The sequence below is a fragment of the Pleurodeles waltl genome, chromosome 6 (genome assembly GCF_031143425.1).
Source record: "Pleurodeles waltl isolate 20211129_DDA chromosome 6, aPleWal1.hap1.20221129, whole genome shotgun sequence".
Lineage (NCBI taxonomy): Eukaryota > Metazoa > Chordata > Amphibia > Caudata > Salamandridae > Pleurodeles > Pleurodeles waltl.
In genome coordinates, this window is record NC_090445.1 from 785623022 (window position 1) to 785638399 (window position 15378).

Consider the following 15378-nt stretch of genomic DNA (forward strand, 5'->3'; position numbering starts at 1 on the left):
ATGTGCCCATGCTGTGCACCTAGCCGAGTGTTTTAACTGATTAGCCAAAATGTTCTGCGACAGCATCACTGTCAGGGATGTTTCTGTTAATTACATTTGGCCAAATGTTATGTGCCTGTCCTATATTAGTACTTATGATGAATGAATTAATGAATTTGTGTTCCATGGGTGATGACAATCTCCCTTTAATATACCTACACTGGTGACCCCTGAGACCAACAGGCAGAGAGTGTATTAACGCTGGACGTGTGGGAGATGCTCTAACAAAGCTCTAGCAAGATGGCAGCCCATACGATAGAGTGAAGACAGGAGTAGTCCCCTCTAGAGATTCGGGCCACTTTTTAGGTCGCGCATAGCAGCGCGCAAGCACTGCTTTTCCGACATGTTATCTATTTGGGGTTTTACCCACGCCCACCTCACGCCAATCCTGTGGGCTTGCCCTTCAAATATCCTTTGTTATCACTGGTAAATGCTTTACGTTTGTCCCTCCTTGGGAAGGTTTGGTTACCGCCTTGGACAATGACCCTGTTACATGGCTAATTGCACTTTTGCTGATATGTTTGACTGCGAGCAAACTTCCTTTCACGCTCATGGTATGGCACTTTGAATCGGCTTGCGGCTTGCGGATGTGAAACTGTATTACTTTTCATTTTCAGTTTATGTGGCAAGAAAAGTCTTGTTATAGAAACTTAGGGGCATGTTTATGAAAAATGACACACATCTGTGTTAACACAGTTGTGCGTCATTTTTCTTGACGCCATTTCTTAAAACCATCCGTGCGCCATATTTATGGAATGACGCACGATGGCCCTAAGGAATGGCTAGCATTAAAAAAAAGACGCTGGCTGGGGGGTATGGCGTTAGAAGGAATGGCACTAGCGGGTCAGTAATGACGTTAGGCTGGTTAGCTGCAAAGGTTTTGCCACTAGTCAGTCTAGCGTCATTACTGCCACACAAGCAGCCAGTAAATGACTCCTGTCTAAGTTTAGACAGGAGTCATGGCCACGACCCCAATGCCCACCACAGGGGACCAGTGTCCACTGGGCAAGCCCAAAATAACCAGTGCCGGGTAGGAGGCCCCATGTAAGGGATCCACAATGGCAAATTAAGAAAATATAAAATATACTCGCGTCATGTTTATTACAGGAACACCTACCTTGTTTTTCATTGACGCAAGTTGGTTTCATGCATCCTGAACATGACCCTAACTCCATTATTTTGACGCTAGACGGGTCTAGCGTCAAAATATGTATATATAGAGTTAGGTTAGCACCATTTTAAAGCCAAAAATAAATGGCGCCAAGGTGAAGCTAACCATCCATAAATATGGACCTAAAAGAGCCAATCTGGTCACACTCACCCAGGGCAAAGTAAAAACTTGAGGACGATCGCGAAGGAGCCCTGCACAGCTTCAGCAAACAGGAGGCCTCTGTCAAAAGTTTACCTTCGGACTTAGTCTTTTTCTTGAAGATTTTTTCAGCGGGACGAAGTCACCAATCTGATCTCCAAATCTCCATGGAGCCCTCTTCGGATAGGCGTCACGGGAGACCTTGGTGAAGAATTCTACCTTCAGACTTTGATGATTTTTCAGGACAGAAATCTTCATCCAGGCCAAAGTTGAATCTGGATCCGACGTCCCTGGAGCCCTCCTCAGATACACTGTACGAGAAGTCCCGGTCAACTTTTTATGTTCGGACTTTGTCACTTTTTTGAAGCTTTTTCTTTCCAATTTTGAGGCAAGGTCGTCGGATTGCCTTTCTAGGAGTCCCCAGTGAAATCCTGGAAGTCTGGGGCTCCGGAGCTTTTTAGCAGGACGAACCTGCAAGTCAGGCCGAGTTAAAGTTGATGTAAGCCTACTTGACTCACCACAACGGGTCGGTCCCTTTATGGAGCTTTTTACAAAAATGTCTCCAATCTCCTCCAAACTTCTGGATCTTATTCCAAAAGGTCTTTGAATGTCCTTTACGAGTCCACAGCTCACCCCAAGGTTCCAGAGGCTCTGAGTTGCTCCTTGAGGGTTAGGAATTGAACTCCCAGAATGCAGGTCCAAAATAACTACTGGATGAACAGTGGTCAGCTGGTCAGTTCCCTCAAGATTTGATGCTGGGGACTCTGGTTAGCTATTTTTCACCCGTAGCAAGCCGGAAGTCCCTTCTTGAACCAGTTGAAGCCAGTAAAAGTCCTTTTTGTGGTGAAGCCCAAGTGTGCAGCTGGTGCAGTCCTTCAGAGTGCTGTGTCCAGGTGCAGGCCAGTGGTCCACCAGGGCAGTCCTTCTTCTTCTGACGCTGTTGCTCGAAGGGATCTGAGGTGTGGGTACAGCTCTGCCATATTTCTCCTCGCTCCTAGAGTGGAAAGCGGGGGGCAACAGTCCAGTCACAGGCGGGCCACCACCCTCTTGGATGATCACTTCCTGGGAAGTGTGGCAAATTCAATCCCAGGGAGCAACATTCTTTAAAAATCCAAAATGGCAGAATCTGAATTTTGGAGGTTAGGTCTATCTGAGTCCACCCACTGGTGTGGCTAAGTTCCCTTAACACACCCCTCTCCATCCCTCTCCTAATCCAATCAGGGGGCACCTGGCTGCCCGGGTTTGCAGGAAATGGGAGAGGTCCTAAGCTGCTCCAAATGTCCTTCCCTCCTTTGAAGACCCGTTTGGCTGTTCTCCCCCCATCCTGTCTCACCATCTGCTGAGGCAGATCTCCTCCCCCAGGCACTTCCTTTGTCTTCAGCGCAGGCCACTGCACACCTCATCAAAGCAGCCTGGCCAGGCTGCCAGAGGCTAGCCAATCAGAGAAGGGCACTCTATAGCTGAAGTTAGCAACTTCCAGGTAGAGTTCTAAAGCTCTTTCCCTGGACTAGTTATATTAAATTCAACAATGGCAAGTTGTTGGATTCATTATAACAATACGTTTGATACCAAACTTGACATATCTAGCTCCTTTTGAGACTTTATTATTTAAAATAAAGTCTCCCCATTTTAGCCCATGGAGCCTATTCACTACAATGAGGGAACACCAAATGTGGCTATTTTGTCTCACCAGGGCTTATAAAACATCTTTGATAAGGTCCCCGCTTACAGGTACACTTCACCCAACCCTGGGAGCACTTAGGGCACACCATAGGGGTGACTTGCGTGTAAAAATAAGGTAGTTGAAGACTTTTGAAGTACTTTTAATTCCAAAGTCGAATGTGAAGTTAAATTTAATTTAAAAGCAGCCAGCAAAGGAGGCCTGCCTTTAAAACGACACTGGGCACCTCAGCAGTGCACCTATGGGTGGGTGCACTACCTATGCTGGGGTCCCTAAACCTACATGCCCTATCATATACCAGGGACCTATAGGTAGGTTGGTGTAGCCAATTATAATATCCTAATTTGCATACTCATTTTAATCAGAGCATAGGCCCTTGGACTGTTTAGCAGTGCCCAAGGCACACTCAGGGTCAGGAAAACACGTGCAAAAGTGAACAATGGGGGCAAATTGTTCGGGGACTTCAGCCCAGTGTTCTCACACTAATGACGTGGCTTTTTAGGTTGAAGCTACTAGGAACTCCATTTACAAATATCTATGTGACTGCTGGGGATACAACAAACTCAAAGGAACAGATAAACCAGGTTTTACTGATTACTACTCTAAGAAACACCATGCAGAATCAGACAATCAGATTACTTTGGGAGAGTGGATCTAAATGTTTTACTGTACCACTTAATAGACAACACAGAAAATATGATCAGAGCAACAGAAATTAAGACAGCAGAGAGAGAGAGATGTGGTCAGAGGAAAGATGCCTCATTTACCTGACCAGCCAGTTAAGTTTAGTTTGTCCTCCTGTGTAGACGTATTAGCACCTACATTGACTAAAATGTATTCAACAGCTCTCTTGAAGGGCTAGCTTGCCCTGCTCGATATATGAAACTCTTATTGTGTCTCTCCCCAAGTATTGAGGGATTCGATACCACCTGTTTTATATGCTGCACATAGACTACAAAATCCTTAGTAAAATTCTAGCAATCATTGCTTTGACAGATGATATATTCAGATCAAAACGGGTTTATCCAAAAGCTAAACACCGCCTTAAATATTAGACGACTGTTTGATGTATTGGTTAGCTCCCTGTCACTATCACCTTGAGCTCAGGTAATTGCAATTGACTTAAACAAGCCATTTGACACACTCGGCTGGAGGTTCCTCCATGCTGTCCTGAGACAAATGGGTCTAGGCCCTGGCTTGTTTGGATGGAACTCTACATTCTACTCAAATCCCACTGCAAGGGTCAACATTGGCTATGTTACCGCACACCCATATGGGGTCTGGCTGGAATGTTTCTGGGGTGCTCTCTGTCCCCAATAACCTTTGCTCTAGCTATAAAGCCATTTGCCAAAATTTGTCACAAGGAAGGCAGGAATAGGGGCATATAAGTGGATGTGACACATGATATTTTTGATCACAATATGTTTTTATTCAGATTTTCTGTAAATAGGGCATACAACCAACTCACAAGAATAAGAATGCTACCATTTAACAAGCTGTTCCGAAATTATGTCAAGCATAAGAACCAAACACACAGCTTGGTAAATATTGTGGTGTATAAGTGCATGTCATAATATACAAGATAAGGCAACTGATGCCTGATAAATATAACCTATAACAACTGGTAGTATAGTTTAGAGACTTGTTGAGGTAATACGTATACCCTGACATAGTATCCCCAAAAGACAGTTAAGAAGAGAAGAGCAAGGAAAACAATATGGAATAGAGAAATAGGGGACGGGTTGAAAGAGGAAAGGAGAATAGAACATTGACTGATAGATGGATCAACTTATGGTACAGATATATGAAGTACTTGTGTCATAAGGTGGGCACAAGAGAGACGGGTATACTATGGTGAGTCACTACTTCATTGAATTTGTCAAGTGGATGCCATATGCTGTTGGACAACCTAGGGGAGGCCTGAGAAGGGAGTTGTGAAATATATGTGGTTCAGATATAAATGACCCATACCCTCCATGTATGAAATGAGATATGATTACCAGATTTCCAAATAATTAGAATCAATTTTACCCCAGTGATGATATGCTGCTGTTTTTCAAAGACCTTAATTTTGGACCTAAACCAAATAGGTACGCTAGACGAGATTGGGAGACTATCAGACTTAAAAGTTAACTGGGTCAAATCTTGCATTCTTCCTATTCACTACACAAGTGAGAGGATGGTCTTGTTGGCTTGTGAGGCTCTTAGCTTAGGAGCAAGCACATTCCTTTATTCTAGGGGTGAGTTTATCCCACACATCTGATTGTTATAGGAAGTAACAATAGAACTACGCAATCAGCTATGAGGGTCAGTGCTACATTCTTTCTCGAGAACTGTGCTTTTGTCAATGATGAGAAGAATCGCTCTGGCAAAGATGGAAATGTTCCCAGCAGAGTTGTACCATTTTGTTAATTTGCCAGTGAAACTGCCCAAAGCAGTGGCCTAGCTTGACCAGTAAGGTTAGCGGGGGAGGAGCGCTACAGGTTTTCACAATTACAGTGGCATACAATGTTAAAATACATTACAGACAAGCAGGGTGCATGGAAGGGGCCTAAGAGACAGTGGAAAGGGAGAGGAATGCAGATTGGTAGGTGAGCGAAAACACAATATTTTCTAAACTAGCAAACACTTTTTAAACTTTCAAAACAGAGCGAGGGAGAGAGTATGTGTGTGTTTTGTTTGTGTGTATGTCAAAATTCCTGGTGAAATCCGACAGACTCATCACCATACCCGACCAAAAGCACCTGTACCCAACTATTTACCAGAAAATAAATTTATTAGGGCGTGTAAGACCCCAAACTCCCCTCTGAAGCTACGCCACCTAGCCCAGACTTCTGTTCAAGGATTTGAATTCTACCCTCCTTGCTTTAGAATTGAATGCTGATGGATGCAGAGTGGTACTGGGTAAAGTAAAAACTTTCTATTACTAAGGGTGGCTCAGGTGCCCCAGGCATGCATCTATATTAAATAGCAGGCCCGCTCCATTTCGAGGTGGCGAGTGGGATTGATTCTGGGGGTTACCAGTAACTGGCCCCATGGGAAGGCTGATTAAATTGAGGGACCGATGGAAGATTGTCACCATTGGCGACAGAAACCAAATTCTAATTCTATTGGGAATGCTGTCTACAGAGAATTAACTCTTGAGCACCATATGCCCACAGCCTTCCCCTTCTTGGCTTACTCATGCGCCTGCAGGGTGTAAAAAACTGAAATCTGGAAGCATGGCTTAGTAAAGGCATCTGAATCGTGAGCAATGACTTTCTCTCCAAGAGTCTTAAAACTTTCCCAGACCTTATTCATAAGTAAAATATTCCCGTCGAGCATTTCCTGGCATTCAATTCAATACTCGTCTGAGACAGTGGGGAGATGGAATCTTCCAAACACAATGACCTCCATTTCATATTCATTCCAGGGGTGGGTGGGAAAGCGGTGTTGATATTGTATCATATACTCCTCAGCATGTCGAAGTGTTCCCTTGAAGGGTACAAAGAACAATGGATATCTAATATTGGCCATAAGGAAAATGAAGTGGAAAGTTGTAAGAACTATGCACCTAAAGTATCTGGAAATGCCAAACTCCTACTGTTTAATATCATATCTGCACCTACCTCACTGCCAAACAAATCGACAAAATGTGTCCGCAGACATATCCACCTTGTCCCAGAGGGTGGGCTACAGAGGCTTGTTTTTACCATCATCATGTAGTCTGGGCATGTCTTGTAATAGTGCCATGCCGAGAGAAACGTACACGTGACATTCATGAAGTTGATCATTCCAACTGGACATGTACTCAACAAGTTCCCCGAAGTGGCTGGAAAGAGGATCCTGTGTGTGGGGTGTAAATACTGTTAACTGGCTTGTGGAAGTTGAAATCTGTAATAATCCTTTTCATTGTCACCCTCCGTGGATCTTCTTGTAGCCTGACTCCGTCTGAGGAAGACGGCCAAAGCGCTGGCCAAATCACACACTGACTCAGTGTGGGATCATTCTATGGCCATTTGTTAACATCTTCGATTTGGCCTGCAGCCATCCTGGGCACTGCTGGCTCTACACTGCAGTCCCGGAGACAATATGCATCTGCACCTGTATTTCACCACATGCACCAGTAAATGTAGGTACAATCATTTCCTCTATGGAGCTACCATTAGATTTAAGGGTCCCGAGCCACTCTTCATCATCTCCTTCTCTAATGCACAAAATTGTTGCTGGATTGCATTCTCCTATTGCAGCTCTATAACGTGGGGAGCGGTCCTTACTGCCTGGTGCATTGACTGTATGAGACAGGGAGTTAATTGCGGTCAAAGCACCTCCTGCCTCAGGTCCTGGGCTTCAGAACTTGGGCTTGTTGCTGGCGTAGTGATGTTTCTCAACTGCAGATTAGATGTATCAATTGTTCTCATGCACACATGCAAAGAGAAGTGTCAGAAAGTGTTGTTTATGTCACACAAAGCCGTTAATAGCATGCTTGTGGACATTTGAGGTATTTTGGATTTCACCAGAATGCATGTCTTTGGTGAATCTAGCACCCGCTTTAAGCAAGGCCTGCACTCATGTGTTTGCGAAATTTACTTTATAACCAAAAAATGGATGTCATTTGCATACGATAGTATACCTTTTACTGATAATCATACGAGTGACTTCCTTTTTCATATGTTTCTTCAAAGACTTCTAGGCAGATTAATCCATACCGGGCAGCTCATGCACTGCCTCACATATACATGTATCCCGAACAAAGAGATGAAGTTATTTGCCCACGTTTTGCTTTTTAAAACATTTCCAAACTCCCCACTAATTCAGTTTGGTTACCAATCTTCTAACCCTTGACTCTAGCCATAGCACCTCTGCAAATGTACCGACTCCACTTCAAGAATTGCCCAGAAACGCACCGCATGTCTGTGTGCCAGACACCTGAGATGATTGTCACTGCTCTTTCTCTGTAACCAGCGAGGCATGTAATTTAAGATTTATGCTATTGAAGTTCCACGACTAAAAACAAGGGTCTCAAGCTTCAAAGCAAATTGAGCTCTACATTAGACACCAGCAGGCCAATTCACAAAGAGGAAACCCAGACTTAAGAAGGTTGTAAGACTTTCTTAACCCAGGGACGAGGCCATGATTCATGACGTTTTTTGTTCTGGCATAACAGAGCCTTAAAGCGTCCATGGTCATTTAAAATGTAGTCACCCCACACTAACCTAACTATGACTTGGTGCCCTTTGGTGGACAGTCCACCAGTTCAAAGTTTTCAGATGTAAGAGCCAGCTGAGGCTCTGCTGTCGGACACCCTGTGGTTTTCTCACTCTAGAACTCTAGGGGGCAGGGGAACCAGATGCCTGACAGAGTGGGTGCACTGGCATAAATCAATATGGCCACGTTAGTTTTCTGGCTTAAGACAACTTTACGACTTTTGCAACTTATTTAGAATAGCGTTCCTTTACTTGAGAAAGCCTATAGGCTGTCTTTTAAGATAGTGCTAAGAATTTCCTAATCCTGGGCAAACCCTTTCATAAATTAATCTTGCATTCAGTCTGGATCTTTCCTTTGTAAATCAGCCTCGAAGTTACCAGACTGCATACTTGATATGAGCAAGGCTGCAGGAAGGCTTTCCTTCATGTTTCCTGGGAGTCACTCTCTATATATGTCCATATAATTCTACATTAACCCTTGCCTCCCTTCCTCCACACTGGTGTGAATACATACATGATATTTACTTCTATTGGTTCTGAAAAGTGGTTATTACCTAATTGACACAGAGCTGTGCATTAAGCCTGTTATCACAACTATGTTAGACCATTTCATAACGGCCCTCTTATCTTCCACTGTGAGTGACAATACCATTAGGCTTCAGAAATCCAGGCTTTTGGTACATCACATATACCAGCCCCAATTCCCTTTTCTATGTCTAGCAAGATACGCCACTCTCTTGCTCTCCATTTTTAGGTTGTAGCCTACCGGACAGCAGAGCTGTCTGGCTTGCTAAAGACATCTTAAGGACTCTCAGAGAGTTGACCTAGCAATGTATTCCGCTTGTTGATTACCATTGGCTTTGTGGTTTGTAACTCAAAGTTTCTGGCTTCCTATTTGCTGGCTTTATTTGCTTTAGGCTCTCCAGGTTCAGTTCATCCCTCCTGTTGTCTAAACTGTGTTTACTGTATCCTTCCACAAACTCCCTTACTGTAAACAGGCCTGTACATCTTTTTCTTATCTTGTCACAATTGCTGTGCATTCAAAGACCGAGGTCAAATGTCAGGCACTGTCTTCTGAGGGTGCTTGTTTGCTTTTCTTTCTCTGACTTGAAAGTGAGAGGATTTATGTGACAATCTTGTGGATACTGGGGAAGGAAAGAGGGTTTTTCTATCATGCAACAACATTTAAATGAACTGTGTAAGTATTTCAGCCTATATCAGAATAAGTAATACAAATGAAGCACATTTTTTATTATTTCGGAAGTGAGTTGGAAACAAATACTTTAATATGATCAAAACAAATCATTAAATTAGGTGCTGCAAGTTCCATACATTTTCGTTTGTACACTGTATAGTTTTATTAGCAAAACTGTATGCCTGTGTAAATGCAATTGTTATTTAAAATGAAAATGTGTTGTCTGCAATGGCAGTGCACTACCATACCATGTTCTCCGCTCTATGGCACTCCAATCTACTCTGCACCTCTCCACACCACTGCACTCTACTCTGCAACAATCCATTTTACACTAGTGCACCACTCCACTCTATGCCACTGCCTCTATACTCTAACCGGTACCACTCTATTCTATGCCAATGCACTCTTCACCACTGTACTTTACACCACTGCTCTTAGTCACTGCACTCTACATCACTCCAGCCTAGGCCACACCAATCTACAGAGCACAACTCCACTCTACGCCACTGTACTCTACGCCACTCTGTAATACTGCACTTTATGCCACTGTACTCTATGCCAATACACTGTACGCCAATGCACTTTACTCTGTAACTCTCAACTCTATGCCCCTGTATTCTACTCCAATCTACTGTACGTCACTCTAATCTATTATGCACAATTGCACTCTCTGCCACTGCACTCTATACCACTTTACTCTATGCCATTACACTCTATGCAACTTCACTCTACTCTACACCATTTCACTCTGTGCCACTTCACTCTACTCTGAAACAATATACTCTACGCCACTGCATTGTATGCCAGTCTACTCCATTCTGCGCCACCCTACTCTATGCCACTGCACCCTACACCACTCTATGCCAATGCACTCTTCACAACTGCACTCTGTGTCACTTCACTCTATGCCACTGCACTCTACTCTGCATCACTGTACTCTATGCCACTGCTCTCTACACTACTCTACTCCACTGCATTCTGACACTCTGCTCTGCAACACTGCATTCCTTGGTACTGAACTCTATGTTACTCTACTCTACACTACTCCACTCTATGCTACTCCACTCTACGTCCCTGCACTCTATGCCACTGTAGTCTACGCCACTATACTCAAATCTCCACCACTCTACGCTACTTTATTCTGCACCACTCTATGCCACTGCACTCTATGCCATTCAATTCTACTCTGCATTCTATGCCACTGTACTCTCCATGCCACTTGACTTTGCTGTGCGCCATTGCCCTCTTTATCCCTCAGCTGTACACCACTCCATTAGGTACCACTCGACACCACTGCACTCTACGCCACTGCACTCTACATCACCCTACTCCAGGCCACTCTACTCGACAGCACTCCACTCTTCACCACTCCACTCTGCGCCACTGCACTATAATATGCACCACTCTAATCTATGACACTGCGTTCTACGATGCTGCATTGTATGCTGCTGAATTCAGTGCCACTGCACTCAATGCCACTGCACTCTACCCCACTACTATGAAACACTCTGCGCCAATGCACTCTACACTAGTCTACTCTAGGCCACTCCAGTGTATGTCAGTCTATGTGACTCCACACTATGCCACTCCAATACATAACACTCTCTGCACATCGACTCTCAAACACTCTACTCCGCACTACAACCCTCCAGGTCACTCTCTTCTATGCCACTAATGTTTAGCCAGGCTGACCAGCAGTCATACTGGTGTACAGCATGGCTAAAACACATTGGCACAGCCAAATCCTTTTGCGTAGGTGAGAGCTATTGGCTTTGTCAATGATTTCCTTAACAATATTAGGTTTTGGGTACATAAACCCTGTAAGCATTATGTTTTCCTCAGGACAGGGGCACAGGGGCCCTTGCTTCATACACTGCAGTACCATCAGTGTCCCCCCCTTCTGCTGAAGTCTTCACTGCAAGCGCATGCAGGTGTTCTGCACATAACCAAAGCCTCCTTGTGGGTGAAAACTGAATCTTTGAAGATGATTTTGTATCATACCGAGGTTGTGATTATTAAGTCCAAGAACAGGATGTTTCGGTACACTGATGGCTAAAATTTACTTTAGGACGCTGTAAGGAATGCTGAGATTGGCCCATTCAATCACAATTATGAGAATGCCGACAAGACCCAGCTGTGTGAGCAAATCCTTCCTCCAGGGATAGGGTGAATCAATGCAACAGAACAGACTCTTAGGTACTTTTAACTGTGCACATTGGTGGGTAGAAGGGTCTGTTGCTTTCAGCCTTACTGCCCTAATACTGTTAAGTGCCATGCATCCCGTCATTTAGCTTAGGCCCTTGTTTGCAAGGCAAGTAGACAGCCAGCAAAATGTTACAGTCCTCATCTGAGGGCATCCACGCTGAAGTAACAGTATGCAAAAATGATGATAAGGAAGATGGAGACTTTCTTATTAGTTTATTTTAGAAGAAAGCAAAGCAAAATCCTCCATTGGTTGAGTGACATAGTAGCTTGAGAACAGTCATCCTTTCTCATTGAGTGGTTTCCTTAAAACATTAACTACTAAACTTCCTTTGTGTCGAATGCTGAATTTATGCTCTGAAACATACAGCCAAATGCCTCTAAACTTGAGGGAGCTCAATGATTGGACTGTGATTTGTAATTGCATTTATGCAGCATTTTGTACCCGTGACGAGGCGCTGGAGTGCTTTACGGCACGTAGAATGCTACTCTGGAATCCAAGGTTAGTGGCCAATTCCGTGGTTGTTGTTGGCTAGTGGGAACAGTCATGTGCTACCGAGATAGCAACATCCCTTGCTTTAAACATGTCCTTGCAGCTCTTGGAAATTGATATAACGAAAATATAGCATGTATTCCAAATTTCCTTGAAAAAGACAACAAATCACTCTTTAAAAAAAAATGCTGGAAACGTTAAAATAGAGACATATAATCCCGAATTAATCAAGTATGTCACAGTTTTGAGTTACCAAAGAGTGAGCTTTGTCAGTAGAAATTAACAGAACTGTGTTTCACATTAATTTGCATGGAAAGTAGAATATGTTAAGTGAAAAATGGTAACAGTATCAATCATTATATTTAAAAAAGAGAGGGCTTTGTTAGTAAATAGGGAGAGCTAAAATCCACGAGTTATCCTTCTACACTGTGGTCTCCCTCAAATTAATTTTCAATATTCACATTTACAGCCTAATTTCTTGCTGTATTTCAAAACGCCCTCTGAGCAATCTCCAAACACTAAGGCCCTCATTATGAGTCTGGCGTCTCCTGATCGCCAGACTCGCAGTGGCAGTCCCACCAACGACGGGCCAGCGGTGAAGACCACCAGATTACGAGTGTGGCAGGTTGGCCTGTGTGAAACCACCACTTACCTGTTTCTACCGCAAGGGCGGGCGGACCGCCAGGCCAGAGATAAGGATCTCCGACCTTGTGGTTCACCAAAGACTGCTGGCAGTATCACGAGTCCCCTTCCTGCCAGGAAGAAATCCATGGCGGGAAGGCTACCGGCAACAGGAATTTGCATTCATGCCACCGGTGGACGACTCCCCCCCTGCAATCCCAACACCTTCCACCCCCCTTCCATACCAGGACCTCTCCCCAGCCCCCATTCCATACCAGAACCCCCCTTCTCCCCCACTTCCATACCGGAGCCCCTCCCCCCTCATACATGCACACACACCCACACGCACCGCACATACACTAATTCACAAATACTGACATAGACGCATTCACTCACACGCATCCATACATGCATGCACAGAGACATTCCAACACGCACTCACTTCAAAAATGATACACAAATTCATACATGCATTCACTCACATGCATTCAGACACACTTACAAACATGCATACAAACACACATACACACACGCATACACACTTATATTCACACACGCAGGCAACACCCAATTACACACTCACACACAACACCCCCCACCCTCCCGCCCCCCTCCCCTGTTGGACGATCGACTTACCTTGTCCGGCAAGGAGGTCGTCTAGCAGGGAACAGGCACTTCTACTGCCGGCAGCACCCCGCCATCAGGACACCGTCAGGCCGTATTACAGGTCGTAATGCTGCTGGTGGAGTCCTTTTGGTGGGGCGAGGCAGAACCGTCCCTGCACCTCCAACCATCAGCAAGACTACTGGTGGATTTCTGCCCAAATTGTGCAAGAATTACCTCAATACTCTAGCGCCCACAGCTTCAGGGGTCTGTGTTAAAGACCATCGAAGTTGCAAGGAAGGCCTAAGTCTGGATGAAGGTGAAACCAGATGCAGCACGAAGCGAACTTTGACCTTTCTCACAGGAAGAGAGAAGCAGCTGAAGTGATTCCCAATGTTCTGGGGAAAGTCCGATGTCTGATAAGCTAGGCCACATCTTCACACTGAAAAGAGGATGTTTTCGCAGATATTGCCCTACTCCAAAGCAGCTGCGGCTCACCCGCCTCAGAAATCAAGATAAATCAACAGAGGGACATTTCTCACTGTGATCGGAAATAAACTTCAGAAGAAAACAAGTATAATAACCTGTGTGTTTTAGCTGCATTTTATTGGCAGTTTCCTTCAATTCTGCTCTGAGTACTAGGTGTTTCCCTGCAGAGGAGATTAGCAATTTTCCAAAAAATAAATGTTAGCATTAGAAGTGCAAAAAAGATGTTCTGGATTATTTAGCTCCAGTTCCTGGTATTGCAAGGGACAAATGAGCTAAAATGGTGTCAGTGAAACCTTTCACACTGAGGGGCCTATTTAGGAGGTCCCAGCTGGGTTTTCGATATTAATGACATCCGATAAAAGCAAACTGCCTGTAGTTTAAAATTCATCAGGTGTGATAAATAGCACTTATTCAGAGTTTGTTTTTTCCCATATTGGGGAAAACATGCAGATTTGGGCACTTTCTGCGCCAAAATATGCACGTTCTGATAAGTACTGGGCTTTTTGCTACTCTCTGAATTTCGCCAGGTTGTGCCACCTTTAAAGAAATGGAACTGCTGCACGCTTGTGCATTGTAAATGTAAAGACATCAAGCACACGTGAATGAAGCTTGGGGCCTATATCCCGGAACAAAGGGGTGGTTGTGTTATGTTATGCCGATTTGTATAGTGTGCTTATCACCCGTGAGGGTATCCAAGTGTTCAGCAAGAGGGTACTGTGTGGACTCCATGGAGGTTATACAAAAAGCCAGGTCTTCAGCTTCTTGAAGAATTCAAAAAGTGATGAGGAGGCTCAGTTCTCCTGTGGGAGGTCGCTACATGCTTTAGGGGAGATGTAAGAAAAGGTGCCGCAACCTGGTGTGCTACTGTGCATGCGAGGTATGTGTGCAAGTGAGAGTCTGACTGAGCGGATGTGTCTGTGGAAATGTATGCAGCTATTGGGGTATGTAGGGCCAAAGTTATATAGAGCTTTGTGTGTGAGGAGTATGAATCGGGCGCATTTGTGTATGAGGAGCCAGTGCTGTTCACTGAGGTGTGGTGAGAACTCAAAGTGGTGAGATAGGTTAAGGATGAGTTTTGCTGCTGTGTTTGTATTGTTTGGAATCCGTTCAGGAGCTGTTTGGTGATTCAAGCATACAATGTGTTTCTGTAGTCAAGTATGCTGATTCGGAGTGCCTGTGTGATTGTACACCTGGTGTTCTGCAGTAGCCACTTAAAGATTTTTCACAGCATCATCAGGATGGGTAGTCAGTAGGAGGTCACTGAGTTGGCCTGGGCAGTCATGGCAAGTTTACCATCTAAGATGATTCCTCGGTTGCTGGTGTGGCCAGTGGGGGGGAGGGGGGAGGGGAGGAGGCTGGGTTTTAGGTCTGCTGGCCATCAGAAGGAATCTCATGGAGAGATTTATTTTCAGAAAATCACCATTTAGGCATTGACCACCTTGAGCTTGAGGCAGTTAGATCTCATCCAGGTTCCAGGTTCATGCATGTGGCAACGTTGGTTCTTGTTACATGTGTCCTGTCTGTAAGAGAGAGTATCAGTAGTGTGTCATCTATGTAGGA